Below are 22,023 nucleotides of genomic sequence, written 5' to 3' on the forward strand. Positions count from 1 at the left end.
GTTTTCTTGCGGGCTGCAAGTCGTGTTTTCTTGTTTGATTTCTGGCGTGCGGTGTAAGTTGGTACAAAAAAACACATTATGCATTTAAAGGCAACCTCGTAATCAGATTGCTGAGAGATAATATCACATAATGCACTTAATCCTGCTTAGATGTAGCCAGCCGAGATAATTATGTACATTGGACCTGGAGGGGAGGGCAGGAAGGCGATGCAGAAAACACAGATGAAAATCCTTCTTTTCTGTTTCTCCCCTGGAGGTGAATGAAATTATACATCTGTGTCTTGCCACGATTGAAGAGCTGGCTGGGGGCCAAGCCTGGAGTGACGTGTGGAAACAATAGCTGCCAATTAAAAGGTGGAGCCGGGAGCAAAGGCGACGCAAGCAGCAGCCAAGCGTGGGGCAGTGCTGGGCTGCAGGCACTGGGCAGGGGAGAGAGGAGCATTGGGGGATTTGTCCCACCTTGGTTCTGCCCCACATCACGCAGCTGGGGATGGAGAGCAGTGGGATGGTCCCTGCCTGCCGTAGGGTTGCTGTGGTCAATGGCTGCATCCTCTGCTTCATACCAGTGTGAGATAGCAGCATCAGGGCTGGGGATTTCCCCCTCTCTAGTTCTTCAGTAAAGCTCCACACAGACAGAAATGTTGGATTGCTGAGTTTTTAAAGTAATAAAGGCTTCTTGTGCTGGCTGCAGATAAACTTCAGTTGTGGCCCCAGTCCATCCAAGAAGCCTCAAAGCCCGAAAGGTAAAGATCTGTTCCTAAACAGCACGTGCTCTTGCTGTCTGATTTAACAGTAACCCCAAATACAGCTCTGTGGACTGCTTTCTGATAGCATTATGTGTAGTTTTGGGTTTTGTAAACTGTGCTGAAGAAGGAGAGGTGTGATAACACCTGAATTCTTCCCAGCCCTAGGGGAATGTGTTTATCAGCAGGTGGGCTCCCAGCGTTAGGAGGGTGGGGGTGTGAGCCCAGCTGAAGCCCAGGTGCCCCATTGGGATCTCTGGTACCTCTGCTGAGCAGTGCTGCTGCAGAAAAGCAATGCTGCATAGTGTATTTTGCTGCTTTTCTTTCAACCAGGAGCAGATGCTGCCTGCAGGATGCCCATGGCACGGTGTACAATGATGCCAGTGAGCAGCTTGCAAGAAGATGGTCTGCGAGTTCGTGTGGAAGCTCTCCTGCAAAGAGGAGCTGTGCTGGGGGCATTGCTTGGGGCTGAGTGGGGCACAGAGGGGCTGCTGGTGTTCAGGTGTATGGCATTACACGTGTCTTGGGATTGGGGCTTTGAGGTGGTGTTGTATGGGGTTGTGAGTGCAAATCTGCTGCTGCAGGCACTCAGAGCTGTGCCAAATATCGCTGGCAATTTGTCCTGTGGTGGCAGGAACTACTGTGGAAATTTATGGATTTTCCTCGGGTTTGGCATGGCAGAGCCCTCCCACCTGCTGCCTGTTGGGCTGTGTGTGGCGTTGGGCTTCTCCTCTTTGCTCCAGCTGCTCCACAGCCTGCCCGAAGTTGGGGTGCTCAGGGGGGGATCCCACCTTGTGCTGCTCCGAGCAGCTTGGGGGGGGCTTTCCCCAGCAGTGAGCAATAGGGAAAGCTGTGGGAAACACGAGTTTGCCCCCTCTCGCTGGTCTTCAGATGGGATACGGGGATGGTTGTGTAAGAGGGGCAGGGACTGCTACGCTCACCCGGTGCCGTGTGGCTGAGTCAGGGAGCAGGAATGCTGCGCTGGGCGCTCGCCGGGCGCTGGGGACGTTGAAGGCGATGGCGGCTGCGGTTTGCAGGGCTGGGCGGGGACAGCAAAACCCCGAGCCGAGAGCTTTGCACGCAACCGAACAATAATCCCATTATTAGAGCCCCGTGCCGTAAAACAAAACACGGTGCAAAAACGCTCCTCGGGCTTGCAGGGATGCGCGCCCAGGGGAGATGGCAGCACCTGAGTCATTGCTTAGAAAGGAATGGATTTCACCTCCCTCCTCCCCACCCCTGAGGAGAGAAACAATTCAACCCTTAAAACAAAACGACTTCTATTCTTTGTGTGTGCGCTTTGTTGTACTTGGCAACGGGGCTGCAATTAAAACTGAGACTCTCTCATATGCGCACACATGCAGCTCCCATCCCCGAGCTCCAGAGTGCACACGCAGCCATTCCTGTGCTTCCATCAGCTCAGGTGCTCTGATCCATCCAGCCACATCCACCCCGGAGCCCCAGGAGCCGGTTTGTTTGGAGGAGATGAGGGAAAAGGAGAAATTCCAGCCCGGCTGCCCCTTTCCTGGGGGAGATGCTATGGGGCCGTTGAGTTTCTCACTGAGGTTTAATGCCAGTCCCTTTTTTAATGTATATATTGGTGCTCTAAGCGTGCATTTAGTCTTGCATGGTCAGCCAGCTCTTGAGAACTGTGCCATCGAGTGCTGGGCTGTGACTCCTGAATGTTCCCATGGCTGCAATGCAACAGCTGCAAGCAGTGATGGGGGGTGTGGGGCAATGGTCCCTGTGCCACCTATGCACCCCATGCTGCTGTGTGTCCTGTGAAGTGCCAAGGGTTGGGGTTAGGGTAAAGCAATGTCAATCCAGCGTTGTTTCTATTGTAAATTCTTCTGACTGAAGAGCAATTCCAAACGGGGAAGGAGAGGAAATGGAGCAGTGTGGGGTCTGTGCGTGGCACCGCTCTGTTCTTAGTGCCTCTTTCCTTATTTCAGGGCTCTCATAGCAGTGAGGGGAAGGCAGTTGTGAAGGGACAGGGAGAGGTTATCCCTTAGGCTCTCGAATGTGCTGAGTTAAGATTTCTGGGATGCATTTCTATGCTTTGTAATCCAACGAGAGGGGTTCGTGAGAGCAGGAAACTGAGCCTGTGGGTTTATTTTAATACAATCTTACAAATTGCTGATGATAACTGAAAAGCTTTTGTGTCCAGAGCTGGTTTGCATGCGGGAATTGCTTAAATCTCTCTCGGCCTATTGCATTCTCATGTTCTTATGCAAACAATGAAACCATTACAGAGCCCAACACATGCTCTCTCCCCATCTCATCCTGTACAATCCTTCTGCTGTGCCTGAAGCAGAAAAGAGAACCTCTGCTCCATGTGAAAATCTTGGGGAAGAGAATGGCCTGGATCTGCTTTCCTTTTCCTGCAAAATAATTTCTCTGCCATAAATTTGTCATTGAGAGCCAAGGGAAGATTAGCTCATGTGGAAAAATGCGTGCGGGGAAACAGTGGAGGGAGAGACTGGAAAGGGCTGAGTGGACAGAGGGACCAATAGATGGACAGATGGATGGACGGACAGATAGATTGATGATGGATGAATGGACAGTTGGCTGGACAGGTAGACAGATGAGTGATGGATGGATGAACAGTTGGATGGATAGATGTGGCAGGTGGATGAATGGTTGGATGGGCAGACAGATGTGTGGATGGAGGGAGGACTGGCTGGATGGACGGACAGACAAATGGACCTACATCAGGAGCTGGGGTCTTTCCCATGGAACAGCCTTGGGATGAAGGAGGAGCTTTGGGAGTGATGCTGATCACCTGCCTGCTGTTCCTGGGCAGTGGCTGCTGTGCTGCTGTGAAAAAACCTTTCTGAGAGCAAGGAAATGTATCCAGACACCAAGGGGGCTCCAGGGCTTCTCAAGTCATTAAACAAATTAAGTTATTTAGAACATGGAGGCCCCAGATGACTGGGTGTGAAAGCCCTGCAGGCCTCTGTAATTGCTGTGCGGAGGCAGCCCTGGTGGGTGGGAGGGTGTCAGGGGATTTTGCCTTCTCCTGAAGTAGTCCCAGCCAGGTTTGGCTCCCTGGGGCTCTCTGGGTCTTGGTGGCAGCAGCACCCTATGCTGGGAGGCCTGAAGCAATGCTGTGGTCCAGCAGGTGCTGCTGTCCCTGCCCTCCTGGTGTGCTGCGCCTTCAGCTGGGCTCCAATCCCACGGGGGCTCGTTCCCTCTGACACCTGACAGCAGCTTTCCAAGGAAAGATGCAGAATTCCTGAATTTAGCTGCCTCTTCCTTTACAGTGTCAGACGTGCTCTGTGTTTAGACAAGATGACAAGCTGATAAGGCACCGCGCTGCAATCTCCTTTGGTGAGCTGTGAGCAGGAGCTTCCTCTGGGCTGGGATTGCACAGCGTCCTCTGGGCATGTTCTGGACGGACAGAAGCATCCCCAAATGTGTCCCCAGATGTGTCCCCACACTGTGCCACCGCGCTTTGATGGCACCTTCACCTCTCCTATCTTCTGCCCCCAGGATTTTGGACAGCCACAGCCCATTGATCTCACTAGTTCTCTCTCAGCAGGTGACTGAAGGTGCTCTGAGAAGTGCCACCATCTCCTAGAAGCCATCAGCCCTTCGTGTCCTGCTGGTCACGACATCTCCTGGTTGCGTGCGCTCATTTTTCCTATGGGGCGGTGCTGTGGGAGCTCAGCACCCTGAGTGCAAACCAGCAACGTGTCCTGCGAGTTGTGCTTTGCCAAGGGTTAAGGGCCAGGGGATGGGGTTTGGCAGCGTCTTGGCCACAGCATTCTGCCCACACCCTGGGCAGCGTGGAAAACACCGGTGAGAGCAGAGAAGTGGCCGAGGTTCCACCTCCACGGGGGTGGCTTCTCTCTTTTTCTTTCTCCCTCCCCCTCTCCTCGAAGCTCTCAGAAACAAGTGCTGTTTTATGGCAGATAGTTTACCAGCTGCACAAAGGCGGCCTTGTGAGGCTGAGCTCCAGATGTTTAGCATTTCACAAAAATCTCATCGTCAGGAACCTGCTTCGCCGGCGCACCAGCTGAGCCGCCTGGGAAGAGCCGAATTGCAGCCCTGCAGCCTTCTCCTCTCCTTCCTCTGCAGCTGTTGGCAGATCCTGGCCTCGTGGTGCATCCTTGCTGATGGGCAGCCCTGGGTGGGAGATGATGCAGGAGATAAGGGTTCACATATAAGGGTGAGGGGTGCAGGTCTGGGTGCTGGGCTGAGTGCTGTAGAAGAGCGATTGGCATTGCTCCATCCCCACCCCATTCCTTTCACTGCAATCCCTTAATTGTTTTGGGGAGAGAGGAAAAAAAAAAAAAAAAAATCACATGACAAAATACAGGGAGATAATTACAGTCAATTGCCTTCCTCTTATCTCCAGGGAGAGCACGTATAGCAAATAAAGCCCAGGGAATTAATGCTGGTGTTGACCGAGGCTCCCCGGTCCAGGCAGTGAATGGCAGGAGGGGCTGATTTACTGCCACTCTTTGCAGCTATATTCGGTGTTTTATTGCAACTCTAATTACTGCTCCCGTCAGGATCTCGCAGTTCCCTTTGCCACATGCAGAGGATGGAGCAGCCCTGGTCACAGCAATGCTCTGCACTCTCCCTGTCCTGCCCTGCCATGGTGCCATGCCCACAGGAATGTGTGGCTGGTTGGGTTCGCTTGGCTGCCTCCCCGAGAAGTGGGAGCTGGGGGAAACGAGGCTGCAAGGTGCATCCCTGGGTGCAAATATCCCAAGGACACTGTGCTTTCAGCAGAGCAGGGCTGGGGGAGATGGTGATGGGCAGAAAGATCTCACCTGGGCAAGGCAGAACCCACCCCAGGGCTCGCTAGGATGTTCCATCTTTGGGATACAGCATGAAGATGTTGCAGCATGGGGACAACTGGAGAGTGCATGCCAACTCTAGCAGCCCCATATCCCCAAGCAGCCCCATGTCCCCAGCATCCCCCGGTCCCCAGCAGCCACTCATTCTCATGCAAAGCCTGTAAGGAGGAGAGAAGGCACCCAGCCACTGGGGAGCAAAGACGGGCAATGAAGTAATCCTCCCCCAGCACTCGGAGCACATAAAGCACCGTGGAGCACAAGTGCCTCTCTGTCCCCTCTCTTTCTTCTCTTTCCCTTTAATACTCTCACTCCTTTGTCCCCATGCATTTGCTCCTGGTGCTGCTGGTCCCTTTGGGCTGCTCTCTGGCTGCCCATCCCCACAGGACCCTCTGTGTCTCCCACTGAGGTGCTCCCAGTGCCACCTGTTTTCTCCCTTTCCCTTTCTAGGACACCTGATTTATTTATTTTCTTTATTACTATTATTATTATTTTGCCACTGGTTTAGGGTCTATTAAGTTTACTCCTTCTTCCCCTTGCCCTGGGAGACCTGGTTAATGAGTAACCATAGCGTGCTTGGAGGCAGCTGTCTCAGACAAACTGACGGAGACTTTTTTGGAGCTGCATAAGGGAACGTTTGTTCTGCAGCTTCTCAATAGATCCTTGTGCAGGAGGCAAAAAGTGTGGGGAGAGAAAGAAAGAGACACTAAATCACGGGGCTCCTTGAAAATCTCGCTCAGTGTGTGTGTGTGGTTTTATTCCTCGTTATAATGGATGTTCAGTGAGTCACCTTTTCGAGCTCAAATCACGAATTTCTGTGGCAGAGAGCGCAATGTACTTCTAACAGCATTTCAGCTTTAAAGGTCTTATAGATTAAATTAAATATAAAACTCAGCCCATAGATACGCTGGCACGGGGTCAGCATCGCATGGGTTGGTGTTCTTTGCCCCACTCCCTGGGTGGATTTGGCCTCGTGTTCCACCCAGACCCTCCCATCACTTCCATAGGGGGGCATTTGGGAGCTGAGGTTGTTGGGGTCAATCAGACCCTCACCGTCCCTGTGTTGGGATACCCAGGTGGGAGCTGGAGGATCACTGTGCCACAGGGCTGCTGCGTGCCCTTGGGAGCAGCATTTAAACAGCTCTTCCCTGCCTGGGCTTTGTCACTGTGCAAACAGGTGACGGCTGTGTCCTTTGTCCCACAGCCTTTCTTGGAGGTGGAAGGGATGTTGAGTGTGCAGAACTCACAGCAGCTGCTCTGGCATCGCTCCCTCTTCCAATGGCTCCTTCATTTCCCAGACACCCACGTTTGCTATCAGCAATGATTTTCCCCCTCTCCCTCCCAGCTCTGTGCACAGAACCCATTGATGCTCCTCTTGTGGTCAGCCAGAAACAGGGAGAAAACCAAACCCACGTCACAGCACTTTGTTACAAAACCTCAAGTTGTTTTTATTTTATTTTATTTTATTTTATTTCTTGAACTTCGGGTTGGTTCAAGTTTTGGGCAACGATTCAGGTTGTTTTTGTTTTACCTGAAATGCAGCTCGCCGTTCCCTGGAGCAAAAGCTCTTTATTGGCCCTCACAGACATTTGGCACTCTCGGCGAATGAAATAAAAAGCTTTTTGTTCCCATATTTCAATATATCACTATATACTTAGCCCATGTGGGGAGGGTATCTGGAGGGCAGAGGACTTGCAGAGGTTTCAGAGCGCGTGTCTGATGGGAGCTCATTCCCACACCTCCCTTCCCATTTCCCCTTCATTTAATCCATGCTGTGCCCATCTCTAACCGCCCTCCCCATGTGATGCTGGTGCTCTGTCAGCCCTGTAGTGCTGCAGCCCCAAAGCCAGGCTGAGAGACAGAGCACCATATGCATCCCCAGCCAAAATCCCTCCTCTCCCCATCTGCACAGAGGATTTCCTGCTCTTAAAAGCTCTCACAAACAACTCTGAGCCCCATGGCTGGAGGCTGCAGGTTGCACTGATCCATGTTCTGCAGCTGTGGGGCCAAACCCCTCCCTCCTTCCTCAGGTGCCCTGCAAGGATAAAGGATGCTTTCAGCTGGGAAAGCACTGGTCTGCTGTGACTTGGGAACATCTGGCTGACATTCTGAAGCCTGCAGGCTCTCATGTAATGATCCTCATTCCCTGACCTGCAGCATTTTATCTCTCTCTATGGTGACTCCACTCCCTGCCCACACCACCCGTGCAGGGCACTGTTCTAATTAAACCTCAAGGCTTTGCTCCCTTCTCCCCTCCCCATCCCAGCAGCTGCTGAGGAATGTGGGGCAGGAATGCTGTCCTCTCACAAGGAGCTGGGAAGGGGAGGTGGTGGCTCTCCCATAAAACAATGTCTTTGTGTTTGCAGGATCACAGGCACGCAGGGCCCCGTTTCATGCTCCAGCCCTGCTGGGTGCTGGCTCACCTGGCAGCAGCACACAGCATTCAGCATCTCCCAAACCTTTTGCACTGACTTCACGCTCCTGTAAAACTGGAGTTGGGATCCTCCAATAAATCAAAGCCAAGCTCTGCTGCAAGCAAGTTGCTCACCTCTGTGCCAGCCCTGTGCTCAGAGCTGCATGGAGCTGGGTGGGCTGTGAGCAGAGCCTTGCCCATGTTTTACAGTGCATTGCTCCATTAGAGTGCATCACTCTGTCACAGTGCATCGCCCTGCTACACTGCTTTGCCCTGTTACAGCATACTGCTCTATTCCAGTGCTTCACCCTATTTCAGTGCATCATGTGTCCTGTACGCATGCTTCTGGAGGCAACAAGAGCAGAAAAGGAAGCAAAACTTCCCAATGAAGCTACCAAAATGGTAACTTGCCTGGAGAAATCCAGAGCCATCTGAGCAGGTGGTTCTGTGCCACCAAGCTCTTCGTCTTCCTGCTGATGTTGGCCCTTCAAAGACACAGCTCCAGTTGAGAAGCCTTCTCATGGACTCCAGAGGACGTTGGGCACTCATCCTGCCTGTGAGCACCATATGAAGTGCTCCCTGCCCAGCTGGATGTTACTTTGCTCCAGTTTTGGCTCTGTCTTTCTGTGCATATAGGACCAGGGCTGCCCCATGAGCAGAGCTGAGCAGGGCAACAGGAAGGGACACCTGGGGGCTGCAGGGGCTGCTGCAGTGCCACGCATAGGAGCTTTTCCCAGCACTGCTCCTTGCTGCTGGTTGCACTCCACTGCTTGCCAAACAGGTTTTAATTTAGAGAATGCGAGGATGAAAAAGCAGCACAACCCCTCCTCCACAGCATTAAAATTTATATATATTTTCCTTTTAATATACCATAAACGATGACCTTTTACCTCCCTCAGAATGCAGCCAACACAAGCACAACAATGTGATTTGTGCAGCATTTCAGCTGCGGTTTCTTCAAGAAATTCATCTGGTCTCCAAGCAATTAAGGGAAGGGAAGCATTTCCACTCCAGCTTTGGGCCCTGAAAACCTGCCAGGAGGTTTTCCCCCTCCCTTTTCTCGCCCTCTTTCTCCCTCAGCCCCTTGCTCACTTGTCCTACAACACTCCTGCGGTTTCACTGCTGTGGTTTCCCTCCTGCAGCAGAGGATGCAGCCCTTTGCAGTGCAGGTGGGACGTTGGCTCCCAGCCCCTGTGCAGCCACTGGCTGGGAGATGGCTCACCCAGACCGAGCCTAATGGGATTTGGGGGAGCATATGGTCACCCCCTCCACACACCAACACCTTCTGTACTCTTCACCCTCTCCTTTGCCTAAAATCTGTCTGCAAAGGGGCTGTGCAGAGCTGTTTGTCCTTCCATTGCCACCTGCCTTCTTGAGGTCTCCTTTGGAGTATTTTCCTGTACAGAAACGGGGACTGAAGTAAAAGTGGTCGGGGGGGAGCACAGAGCAGAGGGGAGATGCGTGGGGAAGGATCAGTCCCATGAGGGCATACAGGACAGGCTTTGCCTGCATGGAGCACGCTCACAAGGATGGGCCTTAAATCAGCCCGCACGTCAACAGTACAGTTAATTGCTCATTCATCCCACAGATGGGTTAATCATTAATTTAAATTAATAATTGGGCCAATCATTAAACTAAACAATAACTAATACACGGGACAATTGAAACGATAACTCTCGGTGCTGAGAGCTCGCCGGCGTTACTCATTGACCCGCAGTTTATGGGATGGATCCGCCAGGGGACGGAACGCGCTTACAGCCCCCCCCCCCCCCTCCCCGGACGCACGCATAGACGGAGGGAGGGAGGGAGGAACGGGGGGAGGCGGCTCCCGGCCCGGGGGAGGAACTACAAGTCCCGTGAAGCCGCACCGCCCGCCCTCCCGCCCGCCGCCAGCGGGGCTTTATAAGCGGGGAAATGGCCCAAACGCCGCAGTCGGAGCATCTCTGGGCGCGGTGGTGCGGGCTCTGTTCGGGCACGGAGCGGTAGCGATGCCGGACCGATTCCCCCCCTCCAATCGCATCTCCCCCCTCGAGCATCTCGGGATCGTCCCCTCCGGGAGATGTGAGCGCGGATGATGGTGGTGGGGTGATGCGGCGGCTGGGAGGCGGCCCGCTGAGGTAGGCTTCTCGCTTGGGGTCGGGGGAGGGGAGAGTGGGGCGTCGGAGGGGGTCCCGGGCATCTCCTCGGCGGTGCCCGCTGCCCCTCCGATGGGCTCTGGCCCTGGCTCGGCCGCCTTTGTGTCCGGGTGGCTTTGGGGTCTGTGGCCGGGGGATGCTCCGAGGCTGGGAGCCAAGGGGCTGGGCTGGCAAGGATCTCTGTAAGAAAAACCATGAAGATATTATCTCTTTTTTTTTTTTTTTTTTTAATGTTTTTAAAAGATTTTATAATTTTTATCTTATGACTTCTCCCTTTCCCACCCGTGGGAGAGCCTCTGTAGAAAGGCTCTATGCTACAGAGGGGCTGTGGGCAGGTGCCTGGCTGGGGTGAGGGGAGGCCCTGAGGAGCCTCAATTCCCCCTTCCCCCCCTCTATTGGGGGCCTAGGGCTCTTCCCCACCTTCTCGTGCTGTATACACGGAACTGGGGACGCTTGATGAGGGTGGGTGGTGTGAGGTATCTGTGATGCACAAGAGCACTTGTGTGAACGCTGGAAAAAACATGAATGAGTCCCTTCTCTTGCTCACTACAACAAAAAGACCACACCGGTCTAGACCTGCAACCAATAACACACAAATTAGTGCTGTCTGCTCCTGGGGATGCAGTGCACTGAGGACAACGCCAGCCCTTCCTGTTGGAGTCCACTGATCTGTATGGAGGGTGAGGGATATGTTTGGGGAGAGGATTTTTGAGGTTACTTTGATATAAACAAGAGGAGCTTTTATTGCCCGGACATTGTTAGTGTTGCTCTCTGCTGGATTGGAATGCATTTCCTCTGAAGGGTTTTGAGATGGGAGGAATTGCTCTGCTCTCCTGCTAATTGAGACATCTTTTTATAATCACAGTCCCAGCTGGTGGGGTGGAAGCAGGGGGGAGAGGGGAGCTGCTGAGTAGTGACTCAGGCATGGGGAAATGCTGCCTGCTTTTAGAAGGGCAGCTTTCAGCTTAGAGGTGTATGTGAGGGCGCCTTCCTCCTCCCCAGTTCGTTCTGTGCTGTCAGACAGGTGATGAGATCACTGATGTCCCAAAGCCACCATGTAAAATTATGGATGGGTGGGAAAATCTGCATGCCTCCATCCTCCCACAGATGTGGGGTCACACCTGTGCTCCTGGGGTGGCAGTGTGGGGCACAGGGGGTGTTGCAATGCTTGGGCTCTCCTTCCTCAAAGGCTTTGGTGCTAGTACTGCTTGGACTTGTCTTTCCTATTGTGCTGCTTGTTTGCTGGTTGCTTTCCACGTGCAGATCTCTAAACCAACCCCTCAGGTTTCATTCCATGGGTTGGCAGGAGCCTTTCCTGGGGTGCTGTTGAATGGTTGAGCCTTAGCAGCCCTCTGACAACGGGGAAATAACTTCTTGATGAGAAGAGGGCCTGTAACCCAAAGTGTGAAGCTGCACAAGCATAGCATGTGTGAAGAGAAATGCAATCCACGTCTTCATTGACAGGGGGAAGTTATAGCTAACGTTAGAGCCATGGACATTCCCTTCATGGTGTCTCCTGAGCAGGGAGGGCTGTGCTGCAGGAGTTGAGTCTCTGGAAGGTAGGGGCATGGGGAAGCTGCTGGGCATGGGATGTGTTGTGCTGCTGGCAGCCACCTGTGGGTTCAGGTGGGGTTGGTGCTGATTGGGATGTTGGTGCCGCAGCTGCAGTGTTGGCAGCACTGATTTACTGGCTCAGACCTTCTTACCTGCAGTAATGGGGAGATAGAGGCCATGGTGGAAGTGACCTAAATGGTTTAAACCATGAATCTCCTGGCCTTTGCTAGGGCCAAGTCCCCCAGGTTCACCCTGCAGCCTTGAGCTCTGGGGAAGGCAGCTTCACCCTTTGGGTTTGGGAGAAGAGAGCTGCCCTGAGCTGGAGAAGATTGGTGGTCACAAACACTTGCAGGGGATGTAAGCAGCTATAAATTAAGCTGTGGGCTCAGTATTTAGAGCAGCTCACCTGTACCTGACTGCTTCAGTGCAATGCAGCTCTGTGGGCTGCAGAACAGCGAGGGCTCAGAGGACATTGGGACCAAGGTCTCTGAATGTAGTGAAGAACAGCAATGAAACATAGGAGCCTGGGCTCTGAGGTGCTCTGAGGGCTGGACATGGGCATGCATTCCTCTTGTGTTTGGTTTCAAATACACTTAATATAGGAGCATTGCTTCCCCTCAGTGGGATGGGTGTTTCCTAACAGCAATTGGCTCATCTTTACCAGAGGGTTTGAGATGGTCTCTTCTATCCAGGAGAGCATCCAGACTTCCAGTGAGCCAAGTGCCTTCAGTGAGGGGAGATCAGATGCCTCAGATCCCAGACAATGGGGGGATAAGGCAGCAGCACAATGCAGCTGCTGGGGGCTCTTCTGTTTGACCTTCCAGTAGAAGGGAAAAGCAACAAAAGGGAGGGTAAGGAAAGCACGGTGCTTTGCCAGTTACTGAGGCCGGCCAGAAAGTTATAATGGCATTACAAAGGGCAGCCTTGTTCAGAGTGGCTTATTTCATCAGAAAGATGAATTTAAAATAATAAAAGGGGCAAATGCTGGCGTAAAGTCCCCTCTGTTAGTGTAAACACTGCAGGAAAACCCTTTTATTAGGGACTTAAAGGAGGTAGTAAATAAGGTTGGGTTTTGATGAGAACTCTTAACACAGGATTAGGGTTTACGGGGCGTTACCATATTAGCCCCTGGGGATGGAGCTGGGTTTTGTGTAGCTTCGTGTCCTGCTCTGCTTTTAGGGCTTTGTTTTCTCCGCTTTTCCTGCTGGGTTTTCCCTCCTGTGGTGGCAGGCAATGCAGTTGGAGGGCTAAAACCCAAGCCTTGAAGTAAATGTTTGATTCCCTGGGTAGTTATGGAGCTCTCCTGCAGAAATGGAGCTCAGGGTGGGTTTCAAATCGGGACAGGCTCTCTGCAGGCCCTTCTTGCTGTGGTTTTGTTCTTTCTTCTTGCCTCTGGAGCTGTCAGTGGTCTGGTATAGCTGCAGCAGAACTGCCAGTGCTCTCACAGAAGGCAATGCCCAGTGATGGCTTTCAGTGGAACTCTAAGACAACCTCTAATGCTCTGTGACAGCAGGTTGCTGCGTGCTGCGCACTACTGCATGGAGGCTTTGGGTTGGGAGAGTGCTGCAGGGAACTTTCCTTTGGGATATGTGTTAAATACTGCTTTTTGGCAGGTGGAACTCTTCTGCTCATCTTCCCATGCAGATGAGCTCAGTGCTGGGGTTGGCTCATCCCTGGGTAGGCAGCACCTCTGGGAGGCAGAGGAGCAGCACCTGGGTGCTGCTGACACCAAGAGGCAGCCTGGCTCACTCAGAGCTCCGTGCCCAAATGCCTTTTTGGTGGGAAATAAGCTCCAGGAATGAAGCTGGCAATGACTTGTCTGTGTTTCCAAGACAGGAAAACACTGCTTGGCTGCTCCTGGGAGCCCCCCAGCAGAGCCTGTGGCTGAGTGCTGGCACCTCAATGAACAGCAGAAAAGCCTGGTGACTATGGGCAGGTCTTGCTTGCAGGGGAGGTGGTTCTCCATCAGCCCTGCTTTGAGGCCAGCTGCAGCTTTGTAACATATGCTTTATTTGGAGCACATGGTGCCAGCATCTCCTCTTTCCTGCACGTGAAGGAGGGCACGGTGCCCCCCTCTGAGGGGACAGTGATGAGCAGGGCTAATTTTGGGGTGGAAAAGCAGCCACATTTGGGTTGTGCTGCAGTGCAACCTGCAGGTGTGTGCACTGAGCATCCTGCTCAGACACAGAGGGCATCAAGAGCTGGATGTGGGCACTGGAAGTGTTTGGCATACAAGCGTTTGATGCAAACACTGAATTTTGCTGTGAGTAGAATTACCTGGAGCTCATCAGCCAAGCTGCAGTGGCATCACAGCTCCCTTGGAAAAAAGGGATCCGGGTGGTGATGGGTGGCCCCAGGTCCTGTGTGTCCCAATGGCAAACATCACATCTGCCCAGCTGAGGGGGAGGGAGGGCTTCCAGTTCAACAGCCTGGATGGGAAATAATGATCCCTTTTCTATAGCTTCTCCAATTGTTCCCAAAAATCCTTTTTAAAGGGAGGAAAGTTCCTTCCTTCCTTTCAGCTCCCGGTATCTTTAAGAATTCACTCTATTGTGGCCCAGGACAGAGACCCTTCTATGAGGGCTGCATTAGGCACTCTTCAGAGGCCCCCTCCCCTGTGCCCCCCCGCCCCATCCCAACAAACCCCCATTCTCCTCTGAAGAGGGTCCCTCTGTCTAACGCCAAGTAACTCTTAAGGGTAGCATTTATCCCCGGGCACTCAGCACACAAAGAGTGCCGGAGTGTCAAATAAACTCACTCCAGCCTGCAAAGAGAAGAGGAAGAAAATACAAAACCCCCTTTATTTCCACCCCTGCAGGGAAACAAATACGGACTTTGTGCTGGAGAGCAGCAGCGCCCTAACGAAGCGGGGCAGTCCCAGTGTGTCCCCATAAAGTGCTGTGCATGCTGCAGTGCTTGGGAGCGTGGAGCCATCAGACAAGTGCTAAATCAAAACCCCTCCTGAGGAATCCTGTGTGCTGCAGTGACGGCGTTCCAGTGACTTCTGTTTGTTTTTGAGGGAGGATGATGCTGGGTCCCCTGCCAAGGGGCAGTGGGGTCTGCAGACCCACAGAAGGGCTCAGCACAGCTCCTGCTGTGCTCATTTCATCAGGGCATCCTAGCAGTGGGGGAATTCTGCTCCCTGCCCCACTGCAGGGTGCTTGGCCGTGTTGTCCTGCTGAGGATTGTCCTCTTTTTGTAGCTGGGTTGTTGTTTCTTGTGTGTCAGACCTGCTGCAGGTCACTGCTGTTCCTTCATCCTGACGTGTGTTTCTCTGCAGGTTTTGGTACCTGCCATTGCTGATGGGCAGATGGATGTGATGGCTGTTGGAGTGTCCTTTGTACCTGGAAGAGAGAAGGCACAATCAGCCTGACCGTGTGTGGGTTTGGGACTTTCTCCCCTTTGGCCAAGCAAGGAGGATTTATCTTGAGACTTCTGGCTGCTGGGATATCGCACCTGGAGCCCTCATGGACTGCCGTGGGTTTTGGATGCACCCTTCTGCCTGGAGCTGGAAATGCGTGCTGCTGCCAGGTGGCCACAGACACCTGCTCCTCTAAACCTGCTGGATTATTTCTTTTGGCATCACTCAGCCAGCGTGGCAGCTTTTCCTCAGCTCGTGCAACTGCCTTTGGTGTTTGAGATCACCTGACTTGCAGATGTAGAAAGCTGCAGTTGCAGCCCAGCCTGCAGACACCTCTCCTTTTTGGGCTACTATTTCTCAGCGTTGCAGCACTTTGGGACAAGACCCCGTCCATACACATGTGTGGGAATGTCCTGCTGGTCTGAGGTGAGTCAAGGATTTGATTTCCTTCTTTTTTTTAAGATTTTTTTTTCCTACATTTTTGGGAAAGGAGGCGAAATCTAGTTACCTACTACTCAGGAGCAGTGGAGTAGATAGAGGTTTGCTTTGGAAAGCTGACATGGCTTTCATCTCCTACTTCAGTTATCTTTTCAGCACTGTCTGAGCCTGAAATCTCGTGCTTTCTTTCTGAGGTTGCTGCAGAATAATGGACAAAGCAGTGGGAGCGCAGCATCCTGCAGGCAGGTTTCTCTTCCTTTCCCTGGAAAGGGGGAACCCTGCTGGCTTGCTGTGCTTGTAAGTGTGTCATAGAGGGTGGTGAGAGCTGTGTGGGGTGCTGCCACTTGTGGGGCTTATTGGGAACAGTGCGGGGCTCATCTCAAGGGGGGGGAGCGAGAGCAGGGAGGTGAGCTGTGAGTGAGTGGGCAGAGGGAGGTGAGCTGTAAGCCTCCTTGAAACAGCAAATCCACTTTGGAGAAGGCAGGGGAACGCTGGAAAACGATGCCAGGCCTTTGGTGTGTGTCTTTATTTTTCCTTTGGGCAGGTTTGTGTCGGCAGTGACATCAGCAGGATGCTGAGATGTGCCCAAGGGGCTCTGCAGGAGGAGCTGGGGGTGGGAATTAACACAGGGATTCTGGTTGTGCTGGTGACTGTTGTGCTGGGGGAGAGGGGCTTCTCCTGCTGTCCTGGAGAGCATTTCCTGGGGCTCTGTGCCCCAAAGCACCTCAGACTCCTGTGCCATCCCTCATGGTCCTTTGCTTGGGCCCCGGTCCAGCCTTCTGTGCAGCCCATTGCCAAGAGGGGAATGCAGTTGTTTTGTCTTGGCTTTCCTCTGAGACCAACCCGCTGATAGAACATAACTTTCATGGTTCCTGTGTGCTTTGGGGAGGATGTTCCCCTTCAAACCCTGTTTACTGCCCAGGCTATAAGCCTGCAGGTGCTCTGTTGCTTTGAGCTGAGGTGGATCCCATTTATTTCTGGGTTACGGAGCAGAAATGGCTTTCTTGAGATAATGCTGTGGCTCACCCTGCCTAGACTGCTTTCTGTCACATGTTTTCCTGTAGTGAGCTTTGGTGTGGGAGAAACGCGGCTGAGAAATGTGATGAACAAAGGGAAAGTTGCTGTTGTGACAAGCTTCTTGAAGTACGCTTCTGTTTTGAGTTAGAGCTCATGTGTTGTTGGTATTCAGCCAGGCCAAAAGTCTGATGCAGGCTGGTGGGAGTGTGAGGTCTGTGCTGGTGTCCATTTGGGGCAGTGCAGCTGTGTGTTCTGCAGCAGCTGAGAGGTTTTCTCCACCCGTGTGGATGAAGGGAAGCAGGAGATGTAAGGATGCTGTTCTTCCAGCTGAATGCAAATACAGGAGAGGATGTGGTGCGTCCTCCCCAGAGGCAGCTCTGCCAGCTGGATGCTTTTCAGTATGGATGGAGAAGGCAAATGCAAACTTGGAGAGGCATCTGGCTCATGCTCACTTTGCACTGCACGCACCCAGCTATCTGAGCAGAGCTGGGATGCTCCCAGCTCAGATGTTCCCAGTTCCTCTGTTGGCATCTGTCTGGTGCTGTTATGAAGCTCTGTCTCTTCCCAGAGCCTTGTGGTTGTGGTTTTCCCAATGAGCATCTGAATGTACCAAGCACTTGAGTTTATCTCCTTGCAACAAGTCCTTTGGCTTTCTGTCCCTGAACTACAGGGAGGGGGGATGATATCACGTATTTCCTTTTGTTGGTAGCACAGCAGCTTGAGACCAGATCTCCTTGGGGTAAGGCAAGGCGGAGACTCCACCCCAAACAAGTGTAATGCAGCTTGGCTCTCTAACAGCTTGTGCAATAAGGGGCCAGGCTGGTACTTCTGCCTCTGTTCTGCTATCTTCAGCTGTTTGAGAGGCGAACTGTAAACGAGGATCTCCACTATCGGCTTGGCTGCTCTCTCCACTTGTGTAACCAGCGATGCACCAAGCCCTGCTTGCCCCCTGGGGTGTCGCTCTCCTGAGACGCCGCGTGTCTCGATGGCTGTCGGTTCTGTGTGGTGTTGCGCTCCCTGGGAACTGCAGGAAGGCTTAACTGGGATCCCCCTACAGAGAGCCTTACCTCCACTTGCAAGCAGTGAAAACTCACAGACGTTAAGTCGGGAAATCCCATCGCTCTCTCCGGTCTGCTAACGACTCCTTGCGGCGGAGATAACTGAGCCTTTCCCAGCTGCCGTCGTTCGGGATCCGTCCCCGGGCGGAGCGGCACAACGGAGTCGATCCGGGGCCGCGCTGCCACCTGGCGGCGGCGTTGGGCAGAGCCGCGCTGTGCGCCCGGCGATGGGCGCTGGTTTGACAAGGGCTGCCGGATTTCTGCTCAGAGTTGAGGAAAAAAACCCGAATTCTACAGTTCCTTCCGGCTGAATGGCTCTGAGTGTGGGCTGCTGGGCTCCAGCGGCCTCAGCTGTGCTTCCGTGGTTTTCTGTTGGGGCTGCGAGGACCAAAGTGAGCATCCTCGTGTGTTGTAAGCTGTGGTGTGGCTTCTAGGATGGGCTGGGAGGAATGGAGCATAGAGAATAAGTGGTGTGCGTGTGTGTGTGTGTGTTTACCTGGAATGATGATCTGTGGGGATCTGTGTAGGTTTAGGTCGCCAGTGCATTTTGGGTGCTTCAGATAGTGAAAGAGTGGCTGTGGAAAGGATGCTATGGTTGCAAAATGCGACTGTGACCGTGGCAAGGGAAGGGCAGAAAAGAAATGTGTTTAGAAGTGCACCTTAGAAATCTGTTTTGGATAAAACTGAATCTCTGTTCACAACAAACGCTTCTGCTCCCCTTCCCTTAACAGAAGTCCAAACAAATAAAACAGAAGTTAAGAGTAAGTAACTCTTTCTGATGCTCATCGGTGCTTTGGGTGTGACAGATGGGAGGATTTCTCTCTGTTTCTCTTTATCAGGTATCTCCTCTTGGCTTTGATTGGGAAGTTTGGTGCTGCTACTGCTGAGGCACAGCTGTTAGCTTTGCAAGGAGCTGCAGATTCAGGTGGTGGAATGCCCAGATTCAGGGAGGGGCTGGACATGGGTCCCAGCAGGGCAGTCCCTGCCCTGTGCCTGAGCATCTGGAGAACATCCCTGGAGCTCTCTTGGTCCGTTCTTTTCTGCTTCTGCTTTGAAGAAGTGGGAGCCCTTAACTGCCCGTGAGGAGCACGGATTGGTGCAAGAGCACAGAGCTGCAGGAGGAGCCTTGCTGTCTTCTGAGATGCTCACTGGCAAAGCAACGGAGAGATGGGCAAATTACATGAAAGGGAAAAGAAATACCCGCGAACCTCGTGTCGCCGTGCCAGTCTGCTCCCTGCAAATGCCAACGATGCCCTTCTCCCAGCTGCAGAACACCGGGCCGCAGCCCGAGACCTGCCGGGCGATGCGAGCGGGTGCAGAGCAGCGGTGACCGCTAGGAGGCGCTGTGGCCCCGGCCGCCGGGTGGCGCTGCTGTTTCGCCGCTTGGTGGCGCTGTGGCTCCGCCGGTGGCGGACTCCGCTGTCCTCGGGCTCGGAGCCGCGGGGTGGATCGCAGCGCTTTGGGTGTCTGCCCTCCTGCTCCCCGAAGTGCTGCGAAGCTGTTCTGGCAGTCGGGTTTGGATGTGGTTGCAGACAGAGAAGAGGTGGCAAACGGCTTGTTGCAGTGCAGGAGAAGAGGGAGGCTGTGTAGGCCTGGGAGCATCATCGTGCCCCGTGCTGGCTCAGGCACAGTGGCTCCCAGGGAGTGCTGGGCTGGTGGCTGACCCGGTGCTGGGTGGTGCTTTGGGACCTGAACTGAATCCCTGACGAGTTTGTTCACTGTCTGCAGATCCCAACATCAAGGTGCAAGGCCCACGTCTCTGCTTCCTTTCCCCAGGTTTTTGTGGCAGCCAAATTCACAGGGTATGATGGCAGTGCAGGATGGGGCTGGGGAGCGAGCAGACTTGGGGGGGCTGTAAGTGTGATCTCTGTGGATCTGGCTTCAGCCAAAACCAATTGATGTGTACAACTTAATAGATTTGTCTGAAAAGCTGCAGCAGAGCCATTCCTTTGGTGTCCTCTTGAGCGTGCACTGAGCAGGCCCCCACCTCCAGCACTCCTGGACTTGGGAGGGTTTGACGTGTTGCTTTCCCCCTGAAAAATACATTAGGAAGGCTGCTGCTCTGCTGTCCCTAACTTCTATGGCCTGACTTCCTCAGGTGAAGAAGGGCTGGGAGTGCTGACTGGCTCAGCATTTCCACATTGTGCTGTCTGGAAGCGGGTGAATAATTACAGGATAAAGCAGTGTGTTTGGCTGCCTCAAAAAGCACTTCCAGATCAGTTCCAGACTGCTTGGTCGGCACCATTCACATTGAAAGATTTTACTGTCCAGGCTGCCTCCTCCATAGCTGGAGCCAATGGCAGATTCCACCGGGGCTACCAGCCTGGAGCCGGGTTTCCATGGTGAATGCATTTGGGTACTGCACTGCTTCCCAAAAACTCTGGGCTTTTTGTGCTGTGAGTATCACAGCTTGCCCATGGTGGCTGCAGGAGGGCTGCCTGGAGGCACGGCTGCTGAGCTGGGATGCTCTAAAAGCCACCAACAGCTGGAAGCTGTACCCTCAAGTCAATGAGTGGCCTTGTCCTGCTCTGCATGGCAGCGATGGGAGCCCTGTGCTGGGCACCCCCTGGCACTCTGCCCTTCATTGCCTTGTGGGGGAACTTATCTAGCTCACTGTTGTTCCCTTGTGTGCTTTCCTAAGGCAAAGGAGGTTCTGAGGTGTTCATCTGGCCCACAAAGACACCTGGGTGTGCTGGGAACTGTGCGCTGTGGTCCTTTGGCACTCTCTTCTCACTGATATGTTCAGCAAACAAAACCGCCTGCTTTGTATCCTCCTCTGCTTTCCTTCCCCACGCAGAAGGGGGAGGGAGAAAAATGGCTAAAATATTTTCTTGCAACAAAAGGCTGAGGGTGAATCTGGATCAGCCGTCTGGATCCATCTGAGGCCAAATCTCCAGGGTTCTCAGCGGAGGAATTAAAACACTGAGGCTTTTCTCTTTTCTTCAGAAGAACAAACAGGAGCGGTTACCACTTCCTCTCGCTCATAAACAAAACCAGTCCGACGTCTCCAGGAGAAGCCCTGCCAAGAGACTTTCCTTCCTAATTGTTTGATATTTCTTCAGCTCTGATTAGTATTCACAAGTGCCTGGTGCACGTGGGAGGTTGGGGATCCAGCAGCAGGTTGGGGATTTTGCTTCGGTCGGAAGCCGCTCTCTTTTTCCAGCCCATGCCCTCATCCATCCCTCTCCCTCCTCGTGTTCTTTCAGTTGTTTCCCTTCACCTGTCGTGCTTGACTTCATCCAGGGCTTTTGATGTTGTTGTCTCTTGGCCACCGACCTCCCTGGTTTTGTCCTCTTGAGGTTTTTATGGATCTGCAGCAACTGCACCAATCTTCAGCAGTTCCTCTTCTTCCCTTTCAGCCTTTTCTCTGCCCTGGGGAAGGAGTTCTGCTTGGAGCAGCTGCAGGAGCGGCCCCCTTCCATTGGGGGAAAGGGCAGATTGGGGTTTGAACTGAACTTTGGTAAACCCCAAATAAATGTGAAGAGGGTGTAACTGACCAATGCTTGGCTGATGTCTGGAGTCTGAGGCTGTCCCACCTGCCTACAGCAATGCCTCCTGCTTTAAACCTTAGGTGAAGTCCTTCCCATGGAAGGATGGTGCTCCAGGTGCCCTTAGAGGTCCCTGCAGGGATCCTGCCTGGCAATTGGCAGCACCTGATGGAGACAACCTGGGGGGAGCAGGGAGAAGCAATTTGTATTTTTACCTCCCACCCCCATGGGGCTGTGCCTGCTGCCAATGCTCTGGTTGGAGGAGGAGGACTCGCTGCTCTGGTGCTGTTCTTCCCAGTTAGTTACTGTGCAGAGCTTTCCCAAATCTCCGCTTTGTGGCCGGGTTTTAATATGTGACATTGTTCCAAGTTCTGTTCTTGCATCATGTGCTGGAGATTAGGAAATCAGTAGCGATAATAAATATCGCTGAATGAGTGGGTGTGGGCAGAAGGAAGGGAGAAGAAAATGATTTAAAGGGCAGGGAGAACTCTGAGCCCCCATTGCAGAGCTTTCTGCAGGGGTGAGCTGAGCTTTTACAACTTCTTCTGCGGGAGCTGTGCCAAAGCAACTTGTTTTGAGTATATGTGGTTGGAAATGCCCATCTGGGATGCAGAGATGGTTCACTTGAGCATCCCTGCTAGGGATGGTCCCAGCCCGATGGAGGTGTGCTGGTGGAACCTCGAGGTACCCAGCCCTTGTGCTGCTGCTTTGGGAAGTGGTTTGGTGCCTGGTGTGTGCTTTGGGAGCACGCAGCTCCGACTCTGTGACTCAGCTGGAATTTCTTAATTGCCAAAGCAGTTCCATGTTGTGATGTTCTCACACTTTCTGTGCCATCGGATGGAAGTGTTGTGCAAAGCACTGGTGGATGCAGCCTCCTTTTGTGGGTATAGCAATGGCCCCTCTTCAGTTTCTCAAGAGGGGAAACTGAGGCTCTGTGAGATGAAGCCATTTGTCCAAAGTCATGGTGAAAAGTGATGGCTGAGCACAAGGCCTGAGGAGCTTCACCTTTGG

General features: G+C 53.1%; 2 long non-coding RNA genes across 2 annotated transcripts in view; both read left to right on the forward strand.

Moving 5' to 3' along the window:
* The first annotated feature begins 685 nt into the window (after positions 1-685).
* Positions 686-4,031, forward strand: LOC122176640. Its single transcript, XR_006177789.1, has 3 exons — positions 686-743; positions 1,077-1,156; positions 4,007-4,031. It is a non-coding gene; the product is annotated as an uncharacterized LOC122176640 (long non-coding RNA).
* A 5,814-nt stretch (positions 4,032-9,845) lies between these two features.
* LOC122176643 overlaps positions 9,846-22,023 on the forward strand; it is a 37,552-nt gene continuing 25,374 nt past the window's right edge. The window contains exons 1-2 of the long non-coding RNA XR_006177790.1: positions 9,846-10,078; positions 14,931-15,437. This is a non-coding gene — a long non-coding RNA (uncharacterized LOC122176643). The remainder of the gene's footprint in view (positions 10,079-14,930; positions 15,438-22,023) is intronic.

Source organism: Lagopus leucura, unplaced genomic scaffold, assembly GCF_019238085.1.
Source record: "Lagopus leucura isolate 7727_CA_CO unplaced genomic scaffold, USGS_WTPT01 Super-Scaffold_797, whole genome shotgun sequence".
Classification (NCBI taxonomy): domain Eukaryota; kingdom Metazoa; phylum Chordata; class Aves; order Galliformes; family Phasianidae; genus Lagopus; species Lagopus leucura.